Source organism: Pelobates fuscus, chromosome 2 (genome assembly GCF_036172605.1).
Source record: "Pelobates fuscus isolate aPelFus1 chromosome 2, aPelFus1.pri, whole genome shotgun sequence".
Classification (NCBI taxonomy): domain Eukaryota; kingdom Metazoa; phylum Chordata; class Amphibia; order Anura; family Pelobatidae; genus Pelobates; species Pelobates fuscus.
Genome location: NC_086318.1, coordinates 7658883 through 7667274, shown reverse-complemented (window position 1 = coordinate 7667274; position 8392 = coordinate 7658883). Strand labels below are relative to the sequence as shown.

The 8392-nt window shown below is 43.6% G+C and overlaps 2 non-coding genes across 2 annotated transcripts; one reads left to right on the top strand and one right to left on the bottom strand.

Annotated features, from left to right (window-relative positions):
* Positions 1-2417: 2417 nt before the first annotated feature.
* TRNAV-AAC (transfer RNA valine (anticodon AAC)) lies at positions 2418-2490 on the bottom strand. Its single transcript has one exon. It is a non-coding gene; the product is annotated as a tRNA-Val (tRNA).
* A 5069-nt stretch (positions 2491-7559) lies between these two features.
* Positions 7560-7631, top strand: TRNAR-UCU (transfer RNA arginine (anticodon UCU)). The gene has a single exon. It is a non-coding gene; the product is annotated as a tRNA-Arg (tRNA).
* The last annotated feature ends 761 nt before the right edge of the window (positions 7632-8392 follow it).

Below are 8392 nucleotides of genomic sequence, written 5' to 3'. Positions count from 1 at the left end.
TCAGCAGCGCCGGAGTCTATCAATGCCATAGTCTCTAAAGTTCCCTTTTCCCAAGTTAAAGAGACCGGTAATAGGAGTCTATGTTCTTTGTAGTTATGAGTAGAGGACAAAATCGAAACACCCAAGGTCTGTCCTCTAGAGAAACTTAGGTGCGAGCGTTTCCCGGACGACTGGGACAGCTCAAACGTACATGACCTCTGGCTCCACAATACATACATAGTCCCTCCCTTCTCCTGAACTGTCTCTCCTCCTCTGACAGACAAGTAAGGCCTAACTGCATAGGTTCTGAAACCTGTGGAGTTTTGGTTTCAGAAATTTGAAATGATGGTGCTAGTCTAAAGGAAGATTTACCGATTCTATCTCGAGTATTCTGCCTCTCCCTTAGACGTTCGTCAATACGAGAGATAAAGGAAATTAAGTCTTCCAGGTTCTCGGGAAGCTCTCTTGTCGCTACCTCATCAAGTATTACATCGGATAATCCATTTAAAAATACGTCTATATAGGCCTGTTCATTCCATTTTACCTCTGCCGCCAAAGACCTGAACTCTAGTGCGTAATCCACAAGTGTTTGGTTGTCTTGTCTAAGGCGCAACAGTAATCTGGCTGCATTGACCCTCCTGCCAGGGGGATCAAAAGTTCTTTTAAAGGCAGCTACAAAGGCATTATAGTTATAGACTAATGGATTATCATTCTCCCACAACGGATTAGCCCATCTCAGAGCTTTCTCAATGAGTAAGGTAATAATAAATCCCACTTTTGCCCTATCAGTAGGGTAGGAACGGGGCTGTAGCTCGAAATGGATACTGATCTGGTTCAAAAACCCACGACACCTCTCAGGAGAACCAGCATAACGTACAGGTGGGGTAACTCGGGAAGAAGCACCTACAGTAGCTACTTCTAGCCCTGAACCCACAGAAGAAGCAGACGTATTACGCATCTCCTCAGGTGGATTAATAGGACGTGATAGCAACGCCTGTAGTGCTAGAGCCATCTGATCCATCCTATGATCCATGGCGTCAAACCTAGGATCAGGAGAACCAAGCTGACAATTTGTACCTGCAGGATCCATGTCCCTGTCGTAATGTCAGGATCGGGTCAGGGATCCAACACGCAGAGTACAAAGAGTAGCAGATACGTATACCGGTCCTTAGAATGGCCGGACTTAACGTAAAACTACGATAGAATGGTCAGAGACAAGCCGAGGTCGAGGGAATGAGAAGACAGGTAAGCGAGAGACAAGCCGGGTCAAGGATAACAGAAAGACAGGAGAGTAAATACCAAAGCCGAGTCAGAACCAAAAGGCAAGAGAATAACAGAGCACTGTGTGACTAGGCAGACTAGAACCACGACAGGGCAATGAGTAAATGAGAGAGCCACTGTTAAGTATCCTGGTTAGGGAGAGAAGACACGCCTCCGGCGAGTCCTGATTCGTCTCCCGAGATTTGAGTGACAGGACGTTCCGGGTTGGCGTCATGACGTCGACCTCCGGTTCTCCTGCTATAAAAGGAAGTGACTCCCTCGCGGCTGGCGTTTGCAAGACCGGGTGAACCGCGAGGGGCCGAGAGGACATGCCGTCCGGACGGATAAACTTCTAAGTCTCTACCTCTCTCAGAGGTAGAGGCTTCAGGTACCCTGACAAACGCATGGCCTCGTGTCCTATGTAAAGTCAGGTTTGTGAATAGATTTCCACACAATGGTTTGTATTGGCCCCGAATATATTTGTATAATGTTATCATATCCCCTCTCAGGCGACGTTTTTCTAAACTAAATAGGTTTTAATTTGTTAACCTTTCTTCATAGCTGATATGTTCCATTCCTTTTATTAATTTTGTAGCCCGCCTCTGCACTTTTTCTAGTGCCATGATATCCTTCTTTAGAACAGGTGCCCAAAATTGCACAGCATATTCAATATGTGGTCTTACCAGTGATTTATAGAGAGGCAAAATGATATTCTCATCCCGAGAATGAATGCCCTTTTTCATGCATGACAATACCTTACTGGCCTTGGCCACTGCTGATTGACATTGCACATTATACACATCATACAGCAAATTTAAAGTATGTACTAAATGTATTCGGTAAAATAGGAATGAAATAAACCGGCTTACAATGTTCGAAAGGCATCTTAATGTCTAAAAGGAATGTAAAAAGTTAATAGAAGTTTATCCCGGCCCCCCTGTTCTCTTAGCTGGAAATATTGTCCGGTGTTTTTTTGTATGTCATATTATATTATGAGATGGAAAAAGGAATGGAGGGGAAAAATGGAAAGGAAAAGTGAGAAGGATCTAGAGATCCCTGTTAGGGTTATCAATAATACTCGAATAATGTAATATTTATTGTGTCTATGTTCAGTGAAATTTATTATGTCTTTTTTTATAATAATAAAAGCAAAATATTAAACAAGAAAAAAAAAAAAATGTTTCTGCCCGGTCTCGAACCCGGGACCTTTCGCGTGTTAGGCGAACGTGATAACCACTACACTACAGAAACCCATCTGTTTGAACCATCAACAGATCTGTAATATACAGAGAGGACTGAATGTCCTTGGATATTATACACACAGACCTGTATTATACAGGGATCAGCACTATACAGGGAGCACTGACTGTCCCAGGATGTTATACACACGAACCTGTATTATACAGACAGCAGCACGATACAGAGAGCACTGTATCTCAAAAACAGCGCTGATCCGCCCCTTTTTAACACCTGATACGGCTAAGATGCTTCTCCATGCTGCTGTTCTCTCTCGTTTTGACTACTGTTATCCGCTTCTCAGTGGTCTTACGTGTTCCCAACTTGCACCGTTACAGTCTATAATGAATGCGGCAGCGTGGCTCATCTTCCTGTCCACCTGTACCTCCCACGCCTCCCCCCTCTGAGTCCCTACACTGGCTTCCCGTAAGATATAGGACTCAATTTAAGATCCTGATACTTGCTTACAAATCTCTACACAATGCTGCTTCCAATTACTTATCCTCACTAATACACAAATATGTCCCGTCTAGGCCCCTACGCTCTGCCGGAGACCTATGTCTATCATCTGTTCGTACTTCTACCTCTGATGCTCACCTTAAAGACTTCACTAGGGCTGCACCGTTCCTATGGAACAACCTTACCCTCTCTGTTAGACTTTCACCCAGTCTCCACTCCTTGAAAAAATCTTTGAAAACTCACTTCTTCAGGAAAACATATCAATTAAACTGTGAACAGCTTTCCCACCCCATACCGTGATTCCTCTCCTGAAACTGTCATCAAAACAACACCTAGCCCTCAATGAATATGATCCTAGCAACCTACTTTTCTACCCTACAATTACCTTTTGTGTCACTATACCCCACTCCCTCTAACATGTAAACTCACTGAGCAGGCCCTCAATCCCTCTGTTACTGTGTCACTATACCCCACTCCCTCTAACATGTAAGCTCACTGAGCAAGCCCTCAATCCCTCTGTTACTGTGTCACTATACCCCACTCACTCTAAGATGTAAACTCAATGAGCAGGGCCCTCAATCCCTCTGTTACTGTGTCACTATACCCCACTTCCTCTAACATGTAAACTCACTGAGCAGGGCTCTCAATCCCTCTGTTACTGTCACTATACCCCACTCCCTCTAGCATGTAAACTCACTGAGCAGGCCCTCAATCCCTCTGTTACTGTCACTATACCCCACTCCCTCTAACATGTAAGCTCACTGAACAGGTCCCTCAATCCCTCTGTTACTGTGTCACTATACCCCACTCCCTCTAACATGTAAACTCACTGAGCAAGCCCTCAATCCCTCTGTTACTGTGTCACTTTACCCCACTCACTCTAACATGTAAACTCACTGAGCAAGCCCTCAATCCCTCTGTTACTGTGTCACTTTACCCCACTCACTCTAACATGTAAGCTCACTGAGCGGGACCCTCAATCCCTCTGTTACTGTGTCACTATACCCCACTCCCTCTAACATGTAAACTCACTGAGCAAGGCCCTCAATCCCTCTGTTACTGTGTCACTATACCCCATTTCCTCTAACATGTAAACTCACTGAGCAGGGCCCTCAATCCCTCTGTTACTGTCACTATACCCCACTCCCTCTAACATGTAAACTCATGAGCAGGTCCTCAATCCCTCTGTTATTGTGTCACTATACCCCACTCCCTCTAGCATGTAACCTCCCTGAGCAGGGCCCTCAATCCCACTGTTACTGTGTCACTATACCTCACTCCCTCTAACATGTAAACTCAATGACCAGGGCTCTCAATCCCTCTGTTCCTGTGTGTCCAACTTGTCTTGTTACCAGTGCCGGACTGGCCTAACAGGATACCGGGAAATTTCCTGTTGGGCCGCGGCACCTGGGGCCAGGCAGACAGCCCTGATCATCAGGCACATGTCATTTAAATAATTTTTCCCTCGGACTGTGCCAGGTGGTGTCAGTCTGAAAGGAGTACAGAGGGAGGAGCTGGGGCTGGTGCAGCCTCAATCAGGCCAGCTAATGTACTCCCAGCTCACTCCCAGCTAATGTACACAAACCCTCCCCTCTGCCTGTTATACAATTACCAAACACAATGGACTAACTCAATTACCACAGGCAGAAAATATACATTTTTACCCAAAGCAACAACATACCCCCACAAATATACATCACTGGATAGCCCTGATCTGGTTGAACAACATATCCAAAAATCACCCAGATCAGAGCAGGGGCTCCACTGGGGATGGAAGACAGACACTATGGGTGGGCTCCCAAATTCCTTTTGTGTTTTGTCACATTGTGCCTATTATTTGTGCAGGGTATGTTGGATGTAATGCTGGTCTGTGCATCTCCCCCTCCCCCCTTTTTCCTGTCCTATTGTTTACCCAGCAGGGCGTTGTCCCAGGGACACTGCCAGACCAGTTTAATCTAGCTGCTCTGTCCCTCCTCAATCTCCCATCAGCCCTTGCTATTGTCTGACCCCACCCTTACAAAAACCACATAAAAATACATAACTCTTATCATACAATGTTTAACCTATATGTCCAACATATCCCCAGATAGCTTGGACCTGAGTGCTCAATATGTCCAATGTTAAAAGTGCCCTATAGTGTGGTCCAAAATAGCAAGGGCTGATGGGAGATTGAGGAGTGACAAAGCAGCCAGTTTAAACTGGTCTGGCAGTGTCCCTGGGACAACGCCCTGCTGGAGAAACAATAGGACAGGAAAAAGGGGGAGGGGAAAAGTAGATTTAAAGGGGCAGAAAAAGTGTTTTAAAATCCAATATGCCCAAATAAAGCTATTAAAGGGCAATACAAAACCCTTCAGTTTTCTTAGGGGATACTGGAATCCCTAAGTGGTCAAAAAGGCTAATGGCTTCCCTGAGGCTACTTGGGAGAAAGATGTTCTTTTCGACCATCAAAAAGTCATATAAATAATGGATGACTGTGGGGCATCTGGATATGTTCAATAACAACCAGCATAGAGTCTCTGCAAAAATGCTAAAGATTTTTGGTCTACTCTTTGACCCAAAAGTTAGGCATGAAAAAAAATAGTAACTGCCTTCCCATTTAATGCCATCTAGGTGCCAAAGTGTGGGATGGATTGTGTGACGGTAGTCACCATCACTGCTGATGGAACACAGACACTATGGGTGGGCTCCCAAATTCCTTTTGTGTTTTGTCACATTGTGCCTATTATTTGTGCAGGGTATGTTGAATGTATTGCTGGTCTGTGCCTCTCCCTCTCCCCCCTTTTTCCTGTCCTATTGTTTACCCAGCAGGGCGTTGTCCCAGGGACACTGCCAGACCAGTTTAAACTTGCTGCTCTGTCCCTCCTCAATCTCCCATCAGCCCTTGCTATTGTCTGACCCCACCCTTCCTTGTACTATAGTAATCTATGTAACCTATTGTATGTAAATGAGGCTGTTGGGGGCTTAAACTAGGTATGCTGTAGTATTAAAGAGTTGCTGTTTAACCTTCACCATGTGTCATCTGGTGTTTGGTCCAGGGTGGAAAAGGCCCTAAGTGATCCCAGTCAAGCCTCGGCGTCTGGGTCTGAAGTGTTTCAGGGACCCTGATAGTTTCCGTCACGTTAACTTTGTAAAGTCGTGTGTATCAAATATATTCTAAAAACAAGAAAAATAGAATATAGTGTAGATTGTAATAAAATATAAAATTATAGAAACAAAATGGACCACTCACAGCTCCAGCTGCAGTGGAGTCCCCGCTCCCGGCTCGAGCTACACCCTAAAAATGCTGGGCACCCTGTATCATCAGCAAGACGTGCGAGCGTATGTGTCAAGTCATCTCTCCTCGCCCTCCCAAATCTGAGTGTTCTAACTTCTAAAAGTCTACATACGCTTAGTTCTTAATACTGTGTATTGCCCCCTTTAGCACCAATGACAGTGTGCAGTCTTTTGTAATAGTTGTCTATTTGGCCCTGTGGCGAAAATGACCTCGCCACTGGTTTTTGGAGGGGACTACTTGCCAGCCTTTTACCCTGTGACTATGGCCCCTTTAATTTATTGTGGTTGAGAAACCCTATTTTGGCTATTGGGACATTAAACAATGGTTCTTCGAACTCCCAAACAGTTGAAGTGGCCGCCATTTGACATTTGAGCACGTGGTGGCGGCCATCTTGTTCGCATGGACCAAAACTGTGAACAGACTTCAGGGGGACTTGAATGCCCTGGAACTATTTTCGACATGAAAACCTCATGGTTCCCGGTCGGTCCTCCAGCGGCACTTAGCCGTGATTTTATAGAACTGTTTTGGGCATGAAATCCTGCGTGCGCCTGGGCAAAACTATGACTTCCATAGAATTTCTGACCCCTGATCTGATCTGGGTGATTTTTGGATATGTTGGTCAGCCAGATCAGGGCTATCATGGGATGTAAATTTATGGGGTTTTTATGTGTTTTTAAGGTACTTTTTTGGGTTTCAAATACAAGCTAAATACCAAAAATATCAATGAATAGGAACGCACCCTCTGACGACCAACAGGTGGAAACCATGACAGGGCACTGAGAAAAGGCTATTCAGGGTTTAAATATGCCTCTCTGTACAGTGATTGGCTAGTACATGACATTTGAACCCAAAACGTGCGTGTGTCGATGACTTGACGTCACGCGCACATTGGTGCCATATTTGTTCACGAGCCATAGGAATACCATTATAAAACTCGGGATCGCAGTGGCCGGAGTCCCTTAGAACGCCACACTGGCAAGGGAACCGTCGGGGAAGAGGATCGGGCGGTAATGTGTTATTATATGTTATTTTCTACTATTACAATACTTATTGTATTTATTCAGTATAATATATAACCGATTATAATCAGTCAGTATAATATTTAATAGGATTATAATCAGTCAGTATAATATATAACGGATTATAATCACTCAGTATAATATTTAATGGGATTATAATCACTCAGTATAATATATAATGGATTATAATCACTCAGTATAAGATATATTTGTCTAATAATGAGAATATAGAATGGTTAATAGTAATTAAACCCAGTGTATACTGTCAGGTGTGAACCAGGGTCCCAGCTCTGTGAGTACACTATAGTCTCTGTAACATTAACCATATCACAGCGTTGGTGGTATAGTGGTGAGCATAGCTGCCTTCTAAGCAGTTGACCCGGGTTCGATTCCCGGCCAACGCAAGGTAAATTTTTGTCAGAGTTTAAATTATTTTCTCAATAAGTATTTATTGCAGTATAATGTTCTAATTATACAGATTTCTGACATTTTACAGTCTCTGTCTCCCAGAATGGGATTAGAGCTGGTAATAATGTATAGAATGGGATTAGTACTGGGAATAATGTATAGAATGGGATTAGAGCTGGGAATAATGTATAGAATGGGATTAAAGCTGGGAATAATGTATAGAATGGGATTAGAGCTGGGAATAATGTATAGAATGGGAATAGTACTGGGGATAATGTATAGAATGGGATTAGTGCTGGGGATAATGTATAGAATGGGATTAGAGCTGGGAATAATGTATAGAATGGGATTAAAGCTGGGAATAATGTATAGAATGGGATTAGAGCTAAGAATAATGTATAGAATGGGATTAGTGCTGGGAATAATGTATAGAATGGGAATAGTGCTGGGAATAATGTATAGAGTGGGATTAGATCTAGGAATAATGTATAGAATGGGATTAGATCTAGGAATAATGTATAGAATGGGATTAGTGCTGGGAATAATGAATGGAATGGGATTAGAGCTGGGAATAATATATAGAATGGGATTAGTACTGGGAATAATGTATAGAATGGGATTAGTGCTGGGAATAATGTATAGAATGGGATTAGATCTAGGGATAATGTATAGAATAGGAATAGAGCTGGGAATAATGTATAGAATGGGATTAGAGCTGGGGATAATGTATAAAATGGGATTAGAGCTGGGAATAATG